The following is a 16,068-nucleotide window of genomic DNA, read 5'->3' as shown; positions in this document are numbered from 1 at the left end:
TTACTGCACCAGTCTATTACAATTTCATTACGATATAAACCGTTTGAGAATATATCAAAAGTTAACTGAACCATTTTTGTTAAAATGACGCCAGAGACATTAAAATCATTTTTAATGTATCAAATTCGCAATCCACTGCACAGGCTGGGCAGGTTCCTGAAGGAACACACAGAAGCAGTGCTCAAATGAAGACGGTCAGAACAGGTGTGTAGGAGATAGGAGGGTGGGGAACGTCAACCCTACTGTATACATGGTAGGTCTGAAGGAGCTGGGTTTTAGCACTGTTTTTTTAACGTGGCTGGGGACATACTGTTGAGTTACAGTACATGCAGATCTTTTCCATAAGGAAAAAAGTTTCTCACATTACAAAACAATGAACTTTGGAAAATCAGAAGCTTCACAATTTCAAAAAGCTTTATGCAGGCACACTGGTGATTCCCTTTAAACGTTAGTCTCAAACGGATCACATTGACAAGACCTAGTATTGTGAATACACAGAGACCTCCATGAGCTCATGTTTATTTACTTTGTGAAATGTTTTTCAAAGTTTGTCTGAACTAGCTTGTGTGCACACAGGTCATTTATTTAGGCTCCCTGTTGACAAGCAGGCAGACTGTGCTGCCTTTCTACAGAAATCTATTTCTGACACCCAGTTTCCAGGGAGCAGCCATCTGCGCCAGCCCCAGCTAGGCCTCAGTGCTGTTGCTCCCACCAGGCAGCAGGAGGTGCTCTTTTGCAGAGGACACATTCCTTCACTGTGCAGCCTGCTGCCAAAGCCTGCTCTGCAACGCTCCTGCAGTCTTTAAAAAAAAGGCTTCCTCACTCTTTGCACTATTCAACAAAGTGCCTTGAAGGCAAGGTTAGCCCGAAGCACTTCTATAATCCTTTCGGTGAAATAGGCTTTATTGATTGCTCTGGTCTATTGTTCACATTCCTAGCATCCCCTCCTCCCCACCCCTTCCTATTCCCTCCCTCCAAGTTCAAGTTCATCCTAGTGTTACATCATGTCTGGTTGCTAGGGACAACCAGACAGCCCTCGACGTGACTATCATTAGCAAGGCCCAGCTCTGCCTCCACTCCACCCATGAGCCTGCCTCCTTCCCTGACGTCACCCAGGCCCTGCTGCAAACACACAGCAGTATTGATTCCGCCTAATTTATGACCCCACGCTCCTCACCCAGCTCTCTCTCTCACTTACCCCCCTGAGCTACTTTTCCATCACCCTCCTCTTCATTCTAGTCACCGGTCTAATTTATCCAACTTTGCCGGCAACTAGTGAAATTTAGACAATGGCTCAATTATAGCATTTCACTTCCTTTACATATCGCATGGGAAAACACTTAGGTAGCTCACCCCCCATTACCACCACACTCTTTCCCACCCAGCTCTTTGCAGCCCATTAACACTGCGTGAGATATTAGGGTGCTTCACCGAATAATAAAAAGGAGGCAGCAATAGGAGCAAGGAGGGAGAACAGGGCAGGGGAGATAGGAGGAGAAACTGGAGGAAATAAAAAAGGAAAGACAGGATACTAACAGGCTCATAACAAAAAGCCTGAGATTCCTAGCCAGCCGCAGCCCAGCTCACGACTTGTTTAAATTCTATCACTTGCCACAAGCTCTGCGAGTAACTCTAAGGTTAGTTTTTAATCAATAGAAGTTGCTGACTCCGGATTTCTGTGCTGCGCACTGCAGTTTCCCGGTGTCTTTGTCTGACGCTTGGGCTTTCAAACTTTTCTCCCCTCCCCCTTGTCCTGAGCCGACTTTTAACAGGGATCTGCAGACAGAAGGAGCTGCTGTGTGCCTCCCCTGCGCCATGTCGACAGTGGGGTAATATTACAGCACCCCAGGGGTGCTCCTGGCTGTGCCAGACCTTTCATGCTGCAAAGACACTGAGATATGCATCACCCCCTCTCCAGCTATCTGCACTTGTACACTATGAACAAACCCTGTGTGTGGCTACAGTGCTGCTGAGGAGGCTACAAACTCAGAAAGGAGCATGAATTCAGAGCCAAGCAAGATTTAACCCCTTCCCTCCCTGAACCTGTCAGCTTAGAAGTGGACACACTCATACATGTTAATATATAATGTTTCTTTTAAGGTCATAAAAAGTGACTGTGTTAAAAAAAACGTCAGTCGACCGTTCAACTCAACATGTTGATTTAAGCTCCAGAATACAAACTTTCTACTTTAAATTTCAACTCCATTCCTTTCACTCCATTACTTCTCTATAGAGCAGCTAACAGTTAACTGTACTCAGCAGAATTGGGACACAGACACACTCCTGGTAGCTTTCCAAGTATACCTGTGGTATACAACCAAAAGAGATAATTGTGTCCAAATGTAAATAAATCATATATACTGTATGCTTTGCATACTAATGTTAATCAGCTAGTGCTTTTCCTTAATAGAAATTTTGTCATGATAGTCTGGCCTACTGTTTGAACGTGCTACATCACAGCTTTGTGTATCTTGGATAGCCATCTGGCAAAGAGAACAACAGTGTTTCACTAGCTGAGAAGTAAACAAGCACCCCTGAAAAAGAATGATGTGTCTATAGTCAAAGTGATCACATGAGAGACTGTTTACTTCTAAATGTCAAGCAACTATAATGGTAATGGTTTTTTGTTGTTGTCTTGAAAGCAAAAGAATATTTCATTCCTGCACCGACCAGCTGAAAGAACTGAGCCACTTCATTCTTGAGCCCAGAAGACTACGTAGGAATCTGACACAAACATTCACAAATCTTAATTGCACTGACAAACTCAATACAGTGGACTTCTTTAGGGTCAACAGTGAAATAAGTCAGAGGACAGAAGTGAAAACTACACAAAAGTGCATTTAAAACATGACAACAGACTCTTCTTTATCCAAAGGGGTGTGAGAGTCTGGAACAAGCTACCTATGTTGTTGTAGCTACCCTGGCTACTTTGAAGAAATAGCGGGGTGAGATCTACTAATTAGTAAACGGGCTAGATGGACCATTGGCTTCTTCTTGTTTGTAATCAGTCTTATGTTCTTAATCACAAACGCATTAGAAAGACCACACTTCATCCATCTGGACTTCCTAGCCTCGTGCTTTTTCAGCCAGCTGATGACATCCCTCACAGCTGCAAAACCGAGATGTAAAAACCACAATCACGTCTCCTTCTGAATCTCGCTGTGGAGACGGCAGAAAGAAACAAATGCTCCCTTCCTGCGGTTTTGTGATTACACTCCCCGCTTGCCCAATCGAAACCAGACTCCATGCAGCCTGCTCTTTTAGTGTTTCAAGCAGCTGAACGCAGCATCAGCACTTTTAGCTTCATTACAGATGAAACATCTCATCTGCTTCAGGACTCTGACAACCGCCTCTCGACCTCTAGCTCTGTGGAGCACACAGAGCTCGAAGTTCCCTGAAAATGAGAGGGAAGTAGACTTACACCACATTACAATTTCAGTATGTGTATGTCTTGGTCCTTATCAAGGGTTCGTATGGAAGCTCAAAAGTAAATAAATAGAGGGCAACATATGCTTCAGTTTCTGTTTTCTTCAGGAGGGCTGTGTCTTTACCTTTACAGCAGATTCCAGACCTCATGGTCTACATCTGTCCACTAACACTCAAACATCTAACAAAACCTTGTTGATCCATGGAGGTGAAATGCCACTGATGGTTCCTTTATGACACTGACATGCAAATGTGCTGTAACTGAATCTGCAGTGAATTTCAAAACCTAACTGGGCCTGTGTCAGTCCTGTCTGAAAGAGCAGCCTTGCAGAGAATGGACTTCTCTCATCAGCAGTTAGGCCAGGCAGGTTGCTGCCTGTGTGAGGCAGATCTGCTTGTCTGGAAGTGCATTGGGCAGACTAAACCCAAATTGCTAATGGTTTGCAGAATATCCATTAGTCTGTCAGGAATGAAGAAGAAAGCAGGAATATTTGTGTAGTGTAGTGTATCACTTGCTCACTCGGAACTTGTTGTGTTGATCTACATTAAAACGGTGCTTCAGACTGTCAGGCTTAACAAATGTAGAATAAGGAGCTAACACCACTTTATTTATTCTGTGCATTTCAGAAATGCATTAAAAATACAATCATGGGATAACATCCTTTCATTTTGTAACCGCTTTATCCAGTACAGGGTTGCAGGGGTGCCAAAGCCTATCCTGGCATGCAACAGGAGCATAAGAGGATACACCCTTGATGGGACGCCAGAACTCCACAGGACATACAAAGACAAAAACGCACACACTCACACAAGAGCAAATTTTTCCAAAAGCCAATTAACCAACCACTAAGTCTTTGATCTGATTTGATCAGAGAATACCCACATGAACATGGAGAGAACATATAAACACCATGCAGAGAGCACCCCAGGTCTGGAATTGAACCCAGGGCCCCTGCACTGCAAGGCAGCAATGCTAGTCACTGCACCACTGTGCCAACCAGCAGGACACCTTCTTCTGCCAGATGCTACAGGAGAAAATTGTCAGTGTACTATAAAGCAAGCAAACATGGTGAATCTGAGCAGCATCTCTTCAGAACGGGTGGAAATTCTGATCATTACAGAAAGCCAGTGCAAGAGACCAAAGTAAATTCTCACACAGCATGACCAGCCCTGGCTGTAAATAGTTCGGTATACACTTAAAATGATAGCAGAGCAACACAGGTGTTATTCTGGCTCATGCAACATCATGGAAACAGTAACAACTGAATGTTTCCTTCCTATGAGAAGATTAGGACTTTGGCATAGTGGAGCATTAAAGAGTAGCCAGTGAGGATCTGGCTAAAAAATGGTGTTGTACCATCATCAGCTGCCGCTGCTAACGGCAAAATGCCCATGGACTGTCCTCCTTTCTGTTGAAATCCAAATGAGTGTTTAAAAGCTTCTAAAGCTCCACAAACTGCTGGCTGTGTGGCTTTTGTCGCAGGGTGGTGCGGAAAGGAAAGTTTCTCCAGCAGCTGCAAGAGATCTGGGGGGAGGGGGGGGCATCCCACGTACACTGCCTGCATTGCTCTCCAGTCGATAGCACTAATGCAATTTAAAAATGGTCAACGTAAAAGTCTTGTCAGGATGTGAATAATAGGATGGATAGAGGATGGGCTCACTGATCAATACTACGCAAGAATAGAAGGCTGCAGATTGGTTGTCCCTATGCATCAGTGCCTTCACGAGACGGGAAGCACTTGCGCATGTTTGTCCAAGCCTGTGTCATAACATCAAGAAGAGTCACTGAGTGACTGTTTGAGGAACTGTGGGACAGTGTAACTGGAACTGCACTGCTCATTGTTTGCATTCCTACCAGGGCCGGATTCTGGCCCTAGGCACTTTCACGCCGAAATGTGTAAAAAGAGGGGTAAACACCAGCTGAATTACATCGATTGACATGATGCACTTTAAACTATTGTTTAAACTATTATGTGCCAGCCACCTCCGCCTGTCTTTGACACACACACAGAGTAAGGACTGAGGAGGGTTACTTCAGTTTACAGTGGGTTTCAGTGGGTTACAAGGACAAAGCAGCAAACACTGACAACTATTTACAAGGGCTCTTAAACTTTTTATGCTATTTACACTGCCAGGTCAATCTCCGGTCGACACACTGACCTCAAGCCCAGCCCCATGGCCGCTGCCGCCAGCCTGCCTTGTGGGCGCATACTGTAGCTAAGGGGAGGTGCAGTTGCTAAAACGACCGGTGCGGGCCGCTACACTATTCTAATGCTAAACCACGAGATGGATGGAGTCCTGCGACAATCACTTCTAGTTTCTAGAACAGCCACTAGATAGTGTATGATTAAGAATTTGGAGCACCTAGAGAGTCGATCTCAAGCATGTTGTTTCAGCTCGTTTTTTGTTAGTTTGCCTCCTTCGTAGGCCCTAAAAATTTCATAGGCCCTAGGCACTGTGCCTTGTTTCAAGGGTCTGAGTTATGAAACTCTTAGGATAAAATTCAATGCAGAAAAGTGCTAGGAACAACAACAACAAAATCCCCGCATGCATATTATTTCAGGTTTGCAAGCATAAACACATTTTGCTATCTAGGCTTTTTTAACAAAAAAAACATCACCAAAGAAAATTAGATACCAATAAGGTCATGTCGGGACAGTAATATGATCGTGTTACGGTCCTCAGTTGGAGAGTTATTTTCTTTCCCCAATTGTCTTCTCCTTTTTCTCTGGGTGCTGCCAATTAATAAATTAAGCAAATGAGGCAGAAGCATTTAAAAGGGGAAAATGAGACTGCAAAAGGGAGGACACTGAGAAATGGGAGATGGTGAATGAAGTTAGTTGAGTGATGTGTTTTAGGGATGGGGGAAGACATGTTGTGTGCTTTTCTTTTTGGCTTTTGGTTGGTTAGTTAGTGTAGATACAGGTAGGATGCAGAAGACTTTTTTTTTGGTCTGACCTCATTGTTAGACACAACCACCTTTTTTTTCCCCAGTTCTAGCCTATGTAGTTGTTTTTTTAGTCAGTTGTTTGTCAGGGTTTTTTTTCTTTTCTTTGTCTTTCCCCTCCCAAATGGAATATTAATGTGCACCTCTGCCTCACTGAGTTTTTTTTTTGGTATAATAAAGTTGATTTGTTTTCTCGGGAAAGTCCGATCTCTCAGGCATTCTTTTGTGTTGCGACTTTTGGTAGGACCCTAGATGCATTTTTAAGGTCATAATTCAAACTTTATTATAATCCCCTAGGAGAAATTTGTTTTGTGCCCAGTACAACAATACAACATTACCATCACCAACAAAGAGGAAAGGACAAACAAGATTTCAGGAGCACATCCTATGAAACCTATAATATAATACAATCATTTTATTATTAAAAATGATGTTACAGAGGTGATAGGCCGTTTCCTGGACCTACTGTAGTAGCCTGCTACACTGTAGTAGCACAAAGGCATTTCCCATAATGAAGCAGTGTAAATTCACAGTGAAGGGGGTGAGCAATCACTGCATAATGCTGTAAAAAGCCTGACTGTCCATCACGAAAGACATACAGCATTTCTTTAAATTAAGTGCCAAGTTCCCTAAAACATTACTCAAAGTACGTAATGTTAAACATATACAATGCACAAGCAAGACCTTGTTTAAAATATTGGGTTTAATTCCAGTCACAGAAACTCAAGGCTTTACTGTAAAAAGGACACTACTGCCCAGGAAGGAGGACAAAGTAGAGCATCAGGAATAGTTCCTAATATCAAAGCAAAGTCACATACAGACAGAAACTGTTAAAAGTCCTCAAGACATTGACAAAGTTGACATTGACAAAGTCAACCAAGTCAACTGTGCTTCATGACCTACAATGAAGCACCACAAGTGAACACCGAGAGGTTAAGGAATGAGAACAGAGAGCAATAGAGAATGTCTGACAGCCTCACTATTCAATCTCATTCTCAGGAACCCTTTGGAAACACCTAACTGAGATTATTGTTTCATTTAGCTACAAGAGATCACCAAAAAAACTCAGATTGAGTCAACAAAAGAGTCTTCTTTGTTTTGTGCCATTTTTGATGTTATGACCCTGTCCCTGGCCACATACTGTACTTTGTCTTTTTAAATGTGTCAACTGATTTGTGAAAAAAAAGAAGTTCAAACAACCTGCAATACTATTCAAGCAAGTAAAGACCAGCATCCTGAATTAATGGAGTTGATCACATTGATTTTAACATTCGGCTGATTTCAGTGTCAACAGATGTATGGAGTACATGCTCACGTTCCTGGCTGAGAGGTTTATTGAAGTCTTTTAAGTACTGTGGAAGTTTATGCAATATTACAACCTTGCTGTTTGGAATGGCGGCCTTCAGAGTTCAGGTGACAAATGTCTGTAGTAAATCTAACACGGTAAGAAATCAGACACTGACCAAGAGGACCTGTTCAAGACAAGGCAGTGAGGTGCTGGAATGTGCAGCCACAGAAAACAGGCCCCCTGGCAAGGAAACCGTACCTCCTGGATCAGTTTTGGAAAATTATACCTAAATTTAGGTTTTGTTTCAAATATAAACATGCACCATTTCTGAGAAAAATAAAAGGGAAAGTGTTTGCTAAACACGTAGGGCAATACACCTTCCTATGCAACAGATGGAGACTGTGCCAGTGTGGGTTTAAGAAGATCTGTCTGAGAATGGTTCCCAACACTCAAAAAACTAATATGGGCATTTTTAGTCAAAGGAAATCAGACTCTCAACAAAGGCACATTAAAGAAAAGTGCCTTTTAAAGTCTGCAGCTGTACAACAGTATAGTGTAGCTAACTAACCTGTTATACTTAATGGTGTTATTAAGAGTTGATAACTCATTGCTATGTACAGTATTTCCATTAACATTCAAGTGAGATTATTACAAAGAACTGCTATTTTTAAAATACATTGCTTTGCAAAAGTATTCACACCCTTTCTATGGTGTCCCATTTTATGAAATTACAAATAATGTATGCACACATACACAGCTTTTTAAACTTTATATTTTATACCTGAACGCTCAAATTGTGGCAGCAATAACAGCCAAGAGTCTTTTTGGGTCTCTACCCACTTTGCACATTGGTAAAAAAAAAGTTTGTTTCCCCTTTGCATCTTTTTTGCTCAACATCTCTCACCTGGACCAGTAATTGTCAAGTCTTTCCACACATTTTCACCAGGATTCAAGTCAGGATCTTTGCTGGGCCACTCACTTTGTTTTTCTTAAACCACTCCAGTGTAGCTTTGTGCCTTGTGCCAAAGTTTGGGTCATCATCCTGCTATAAGTTGATTTTTTGTCTCAGTTTTAGGTCTAAAATATATTTTATTTTAAGACTTTCCTTTGCTTTTCTCTAGTCTTGACAAGCTTCCCAGTCTCTGCCAATGAGAAGCAGAACTATGACACAACTGTGGCATACAATTGTGCTTGGGATGGTGTTGATGAAGTGATGCACTATGTTGGGTGTTCATCACAGGAAACAATGCATTTAGATAATAAATTTACCATTTTTTACATTTTGCCAAAATGTCAAAAAAGATGTTTGTTGAATCATGTAGGTGCTTTGGTTGCAAACCCTACATACATACGATTTGAGATGTTTCTTTTCAGTCACATACTGTACATGTACTATACTATACATCTTTGTAGAATGACTGGGATATTCTTCACCCAAGAACATATTCTCTTATCTCAAGTATTGAACTCTGTAGATCTTTCAAAGTCACCGTTGGCCTCATGGTGTCATCTCTAACCAGTTTCCTCCATGCCTCAACTTCACGCTATTCCAAGAGATATCAAGATATCTTTAAAATGGTTTTATAGAATTCTGATCAGTGCCTTTCTACAACATTATCCCTAAATTGTTTTTGTGGGTTTTTCATGGTTGAACCTCTGCTTGAACCTCAAGGCTTGGATAAGGGACCTTACAGAAACAGGCATGTTTATTCTGAGATCCTGTGAACCACTATTGTTGCACAGAGATACAGCCCACTCAACTAATTGTGTGGCTTGTTAAGGTAATTTTGTACAATTGAATTAATTTCTGTTTGCCACAGCAAAGAGATTAAATAATTATGCAATTATCATGCGTTTTCCATTTTTCTTTCATACTAATTATCTGTTTCTTTCTTTCTTTTGCATCCAGTAGGATGTGTATATAACAAATGTTAATTAATGCTTCAAAGTGCCATAACTGCAAGTTTTAAAGCAACAAATTGTGAAAACTGGCAAAGGTTTGAATTATGTTTGCACACCACTATAATCTGGGGACTTTAGTCCCCAAATCTGGAGAGTATGCCATATGTATAGATATAAAATATATATGCACAAAAAATTAGATAAATTTTATCTAGAAACAGATCATGAGTTCCTGGTTTCTCACTACAGAGGCAAATAAATGACATGTGTTATAGGCAGCCCAGCTGTGAATACAGACATACTGTACAGTATCAGCTTTTTCAGTAAAGAAAGGAAGACTCGACAAAGGGCTCTAAAGATGGCTTCTTTATCCTTAACAGCCTTATTGTCCTCTCTGAAAACCTCCAAGGTGAAACTTGCATTAAAGAAGAGAGAAAAGCCACCCACACCCACACGCACACACACTGCAAGACAGGATCTTCGCTGTTCCTTTAGCTCCCTGTCAATGGAACAAGTAATCTCATCATGATGAAAAGTGCTGACTCAGGGTTTCATAAAGTGCCTGCAGATGTGTGTCATCTCAAAGGAATTCGCCTCATGTAATGCAAACCAGCCCTGCACAGAGCCTGCTTATAAAACTCCGTTTAACCATTGCGAATATAGTCTGGCTTTACTGGTCTCAGAGGGATGTTAGTGGTGCTGGGTCAATTTCTACAGCACTAGACTTAAAGTGAAAGGGGGGAATTTTTCTTTCGAAAGACCTGCGGGCTGAGACACAATCCAGACACCAGGGACAGTCTTCGATTTCCTGTGCACCGTGAAAATACCCTCACAAACATGCTCACAGATTAAAATACAAACACATGAAGATGAATTTATCTGAAAACATGTAGAGAATATTCTTTTATACAGTCTCCTGTAGAGACATTTTTGGCATTACAGAGTTTACATTATTTGCAGAGGCTTAATTTGGGTTGTGTGAGAATATTCTAGAAGGAAGTTTCAAGGTAGTAAAGATGGCCACATGTTTGATAATCTCAAAAACCTGGAAGTAAACAGAACCAAATAAAAAAAGAATTACACAATTAAGAAAAAAAAACAGTCTCAGCAGTGCCCACTCCTGGCAGAAGGTGAAATGACAGCCTGAATATGCTGTACCCAGCTGATAATTAAGCATGAAAACACAGATCTAATAAAATACTTTGTAAGGTGGAATAAGACTCCTTCTTTCTTTTCCTTAATTTATAGCACCAAGAAAGGCTCTATTCCTGGTGTTTCTTTTCTTTTCTGTTCTGTACAAGTAATTTATTTTGAACACTGTGAAAATGTACTTGAATTTCTCAGTGGTCGCTGCACCTCAATCACAGACAGCAAACTTGGGATGGGTGGCTAAAATAAAGACTGTATGTGCAGGATACGTTTCATGCGGTACTATTTTGTGCATGAACGTCAAAGCCTGGCAAGTTCAGTCACTTTCATTTGAGTTTCAATCGCTTCATTAACAAACAGGTTAATTTTAAACAAAAGGAGCCGAGAGTGGCACGTCTCGCTGTGAGTCCTGCTCTTGCCCCGTGGCACGGCTCTCTCCTCATCAGTAAGCAGGGTGTGTGGAGTTCTCCTTTGCTAGTCTAAAGCAAACTGAATCCCATCTGCTGGCTGGCAGCCTCTCTCTTTGAGGGAACCCTCTCCCAGCAGTTGTGCTTTAACCCCCAGGCTCGGTGCCACACACCCCTTCATTAAGTCTGCTCTGTTCCCCTGCCCCCTTCCTGACTGCTGCCTTTCATCACGTTACCAGGCAGCATCCGGAGAATGTTTTACTGTTACAGTCCTGTCTCTTTCCTAAACTCTTGCTTAGCCGGACCTCATTTTTATCCTAATAACAAACAAAGTACTTTACGCTGTGCATTTAATTACTCATTGGGCTAGACCTTTATTATCTAATGGTTCGGCACTCTACAGTTTAGGTTCTGATTCTGCTATGGTTACGTTGCAAGTGCTAACGCTCCTAGCACTTGAAAGCCACAGGACTGCACCGAGACGCAAGTGTGAGTTTTGAATTCTTGTGTTTAAAGAAAATGCTGGGCTGGCAAACATGAAAAAGATCCCCGCCCTCTAGGTATGCTGTAGCTTTAATAAGAGTCCCGTCCATCCATTTTCTAACCGCTTCTTCTAATTCAATGTCATCAGGGAGCTGGAGGCTCCAATGGGTACAAAGCAGGGCAGACAGACACACACACACAAACCAGGGCCAGTTTTCCAAGAATGCCAATTAACCCACCAGTATGTTTTTGGACTGTGGGAGGAAACCAGAGCACCCAGAGGAAACCCATACAAACACAGGGAGAGAATACAAACTCCACGCAGATACTTCACACCAGGTCAGGAATCGAATTCAAGACCCCAGTCCAGTGTGGCAGCAATGCTAACCACTGCTGACAATAAAAGAGTTATAATAGGAAATACTTATGTGCCACTTTAAACTTACTGGATTTTGTTGTGCAAAGGAAAGGACAGTCACCATACATACTGATTTTTTCAACTAAAGCAAACATTTTTATATAGCAAACACCAGATTACAGTCAGGCAGTTTTTGGTGCCAACCTACAGTACTATCAGTTTGCAGTCAATGTATAGCCAACCTTTTTTGTGGTCATCCTGTTAACAATAATAAAGCGATATAAAACTAGAATGAAATCTAGATTCTGAGGCGTGATATTACTTGGTGATTACTCAAAACCATTTTCTTGTGTTTGCTGCTGCTCAACAGCTCATTACAGAAAACCACAGTATTTTGTCTACAGAGCTCACAGCTTCAGTAATTGTTTACAGTCCAGAGTCCTGTCTTCAAATGACCATACTCCTTTTGTATAATGATTTAAATATACATAACTATACATCATCAACTTTTTTGTATTAAACCATAGTAAACTTTTATAAGGTTTAAAGATTTCCTTAGATCTGTTGCCTCGCCCATAAGTGGTGTATCACCTTGTTTAACAACCAGCTTTTCGTCTAAAAAGTACAGCAGACATCTGATATCAGGTGTAAGGTGTTTTTTAAAAAAATATTCTCCTACCAAACACCATGATCAAATATTTTTAAACTAAGAAGGAAATGTAATGTGTTCCAAAAAAAAAAGCTTTAGGACTGTTTCGAGAGATTTCTGAGCGTGCTCACACATTTGACTCCAGACTGGGGTTACCGATACGAGACAGGCCTAGAAAGCATAAATACTGATGCCCGCGAATGAAAATGGTGCATTTTGGGAAACTGAGTATCTAATGCCTTGTGTAAAGTGCAAAATTAGACATTCCTGGATGTTGCTTCTCCTCCATACAGACAAGTTGCCAGTATGAACAGATAGGTAAGCCCAACTTTGCCTTTACAGGCAAGCTACGGTTAGTCCTTTATTAAGGATTTAGTTTATTAAGCATTAGTTTAATGCTCATTAAACTAAGCATTAAGCTGCTGTATTCAGGTCCATTTACAGATCACAAAATAATGCAGTGAACACTGTTGCATCTTTGAACCAATATCAAATTCCCCAAACCTCCAGCTTATCGGGATTTTAATACATACTGGTCGGAAGCTGGATACCAATTTTAAATGTAATCTTTTCTTTTGAAATGGCTCAAGGTTTGTTTGCAAGCTGCTCTTAAAAACACCTTAATGCACAGCTTGAAACTTTAAAGGTGCAGCACTGTGTGTGTTCAGGGCCATAATGCAGCATGAACATAATAGAACACAAACAGCACATAAAAGAAGTCTTTAATTGTTCATAGCCCTCCAGAAAACACGGGGCCAGACAGTGCAAGAAGGGCTCCAGTAAAAGCCTGATCTTTTTAGGAGTTTGTTTTCACAATTATGAAAATACATTTATTAGAAAGTGAATCCACTTCACAAATAATTAATCCTAGTCTCTGGTAAATCCTCTATGCTGGGTGTCACAGTGCCATGAAAAGAACCATACAAGTAACCTTTTTAACATCTGAACTAAATTTTCTTAATATTTAGTTTCAAGCCAAGAACACCATGAACATTATTCCACTGATTTCCACACAACAACACAAGCGTGGGACGCACAGATATTGTATTATAAAATTACACAAAGAAGGCAGATGTTTTCTCAGACCCAGTGTAAGGTCATATTTTTACAAAAGAGCATGTCAATGTCACTACAAAATAGAGGGCACCTGTGAATAGGCACAGCATGCACAAAAGCACTCAAGGCACCTTTAATTCCACACAAAATACTGAAAATACTGATAGCTTAAGAAATGTAGTGCTCTGTTCATGCATGTGTATTTTTTTAAAAACAAAGTATATAGATTTGGGATAATGATTCATTGTTCCATCAACCAGCTCCAGGATATTGATAACTAGAGAAAATCAGTGAAAATCAGTGCGCAGAGCCAGCAAGATGTTACAGTGAAACATGGTTTGTCAATGACAGGCCACTATCCGAGAGACCATGTGTCATGACACCCTGCCAAGATCGACACATCACCATACTCTCCTTTCATGGTCGGATTCCAGCTCCACTGCATCAGAAACACCAGGTTGTGACAACCTATGTACCCATAGGTCACCTGTGAAGTTGTGCCTAAACAGACTATTCAAACTATTCATCGATTCACAAGAATAACCTAGAGTGATCCGGACCCTGGCTGAACATGCCAGCAATGGCCCGAGTGCTGAATCAAGTCTTTCTGTAGGCCAACCTGATGAACATCAGTGAATATGGTACAGAATGATACGCTATTTGATCAAGTTTCTTTTAATGTTTATTGTAGAATAAGTCAAAGAGCAGTTTAAGGTTGAATAGGTTTCAGGCATCAGGAAACGGAAAGAAAATTAAATACTGCATAGTACCTATGCACGACAAAGATCCACACCATATAAGGAGAACTATTTTAATGGACCTTCACAGTCAGTTGACTTAAATGCTGTTGAAAGGAGGCCTGTAACCTGCTAACATCTATGAATGGGGAATGTGCAGACAGAACTAGTCATGCAAAGGCTGCAGAAAAACCTTTTGCACACACAAAGTAAAAACATACTGTTACTAAAAGAAGATTTTTTTTTCATCATAGGATTTGAAGTATTTTGTTAGTCAGCATTACATGATGCCTCCTTAGCTTTATTTTAGACAAGATGCAAATAACATGGAGAGCTGGGTCAAATGCATCTATACTGTGCATGCATGCATGTTAGAGTCAATAATGCATGAGAAAGGCAGCAACTCTGGAAGTGAGCTGGAAACGCATTGTCCTCCCCCCCTACAGGAGAGAAATTCAAGGCACTGCAGTCCCCTGCCCTCAAGATGGAACAGCTTTCACACTTTCCAAGCTGTATTGTTATCAATGACTGACCTCATTGGTCACTGACCCTTTCAATGTCTGCAGAAACATGCCGGTCATTACCTCTGCAACACGGATGCAGCGCTGAGCCACCCAACGGGAACGAGCTCTGTTTCAGGAGCCAGCGACTCAGACAGGAGCCCAGAGAGCATGAAATACTGCGATCGACTACCTGCACCCTTCCAGTCCCCCCAGCATGTTAACGCCCCCTGTTCCTTTCCCCACCCCTGGAAGCATAAAATCTCTCTTTACTGACAGGCAGCCAAGTCCGGTGTCAATCAAGAGAATCAGATTCAGGGGAGGAATGCAGAAGTTGCTGCAGCTTGCATCACCTGCAGCACGGATCAATGCCGCGAGCATCACTGGCGCGTTTCTGCAGAGGCCAGAACCCAGGCGATTAATAATGTACAAAGGTCTGATTAAAGGAACTGAAGGAGCTCTTTGCTGGGTAAACAAAGATCTATAGATTAAAAGGGAAGAAAGGCTAAGCATCATTTTAGTGACCCGGAAAGGGGAAAAGAACAACTCCTAACATCTCCCCGCCCCCCCGCTCCTGGCCAACAACAGACAAACACACCTCCATTCTTCTTTGGTAACAGTCGCTTGCTGCCCTGACAGGGTCAATAAATTGATCGGGGCACCTGATGCAGGCATGGGACAGACTAATCCAATACACTGCTATCTGGCGATGAGAATAATCAGCTAAGATAAATGGAGGGGAGGCAGCAGCATATCTCTGCCTCTCCTCCTCCCTTGCCGCAGTGATGATGGAGACCCAGGGCAGCCGGAGATGATTTAAGACTGCCGCCCTCAGCACGGCCAGCCTCTCAGACACCATCGCTGCACCGCTCCCTGCACTTGCACAATGGCACAGCGCAGCACCGCTAGGCTTTCAGCCGGCTGACGGCCTGGACTGAGGTTCTGAAGGCTCTCAAATACAGTCAACAGCTCTTTCAAACTAATTCCGTCTGTTTTCTGTTCTCCAAGCCTCGCTCTTCCATGAGACTCTTCCCCATTTATGTGGAGTTCTGTCTTCTAAAAGGCAATGAAGTTCCTGCTAATGTCATCAGACAAGTCCATATCAATATCCATCCATCCATTTTCTAACTGATTCATTCAATTTAGGGTCACGGGGGGAGCCAGAG

General features: G+C 41.8%; 1 protein-coding gene across 14 annotated transcripts in view; it reads right to left on the bottom strand.

Annotated features, from left to right (window-relative positions):
• Positions 1–16,068, bottom strand: part of nfia (nuclear factor I/A) — a 300,532-nt gene that overhangs the window by 11,996 nt on the left and 272,468 nt on the right. The gene's annotated exons all lie outside the window — the stretch shown is intronic.

This window comes from Lepisosteus oculatus, chromosome 9, assembly GCF_040954835.1.
Source record: "Lepisosteus oculatus isolate fLepOcu1 chromosome 9, fLepOcu1.hap2, whole genome shotgun sequence".
In the NCBI taxonomy this organism is placed as follows: Eukaryota; Metazoa; Chordata; class Actinopteri; order Semionotiformes; family Lepisosteidae; genus Lepisosteus; species Lepisosteus oculatus.
This window is presented reverse-complemented; position numbering and strand designations above follow the sequence as displayed.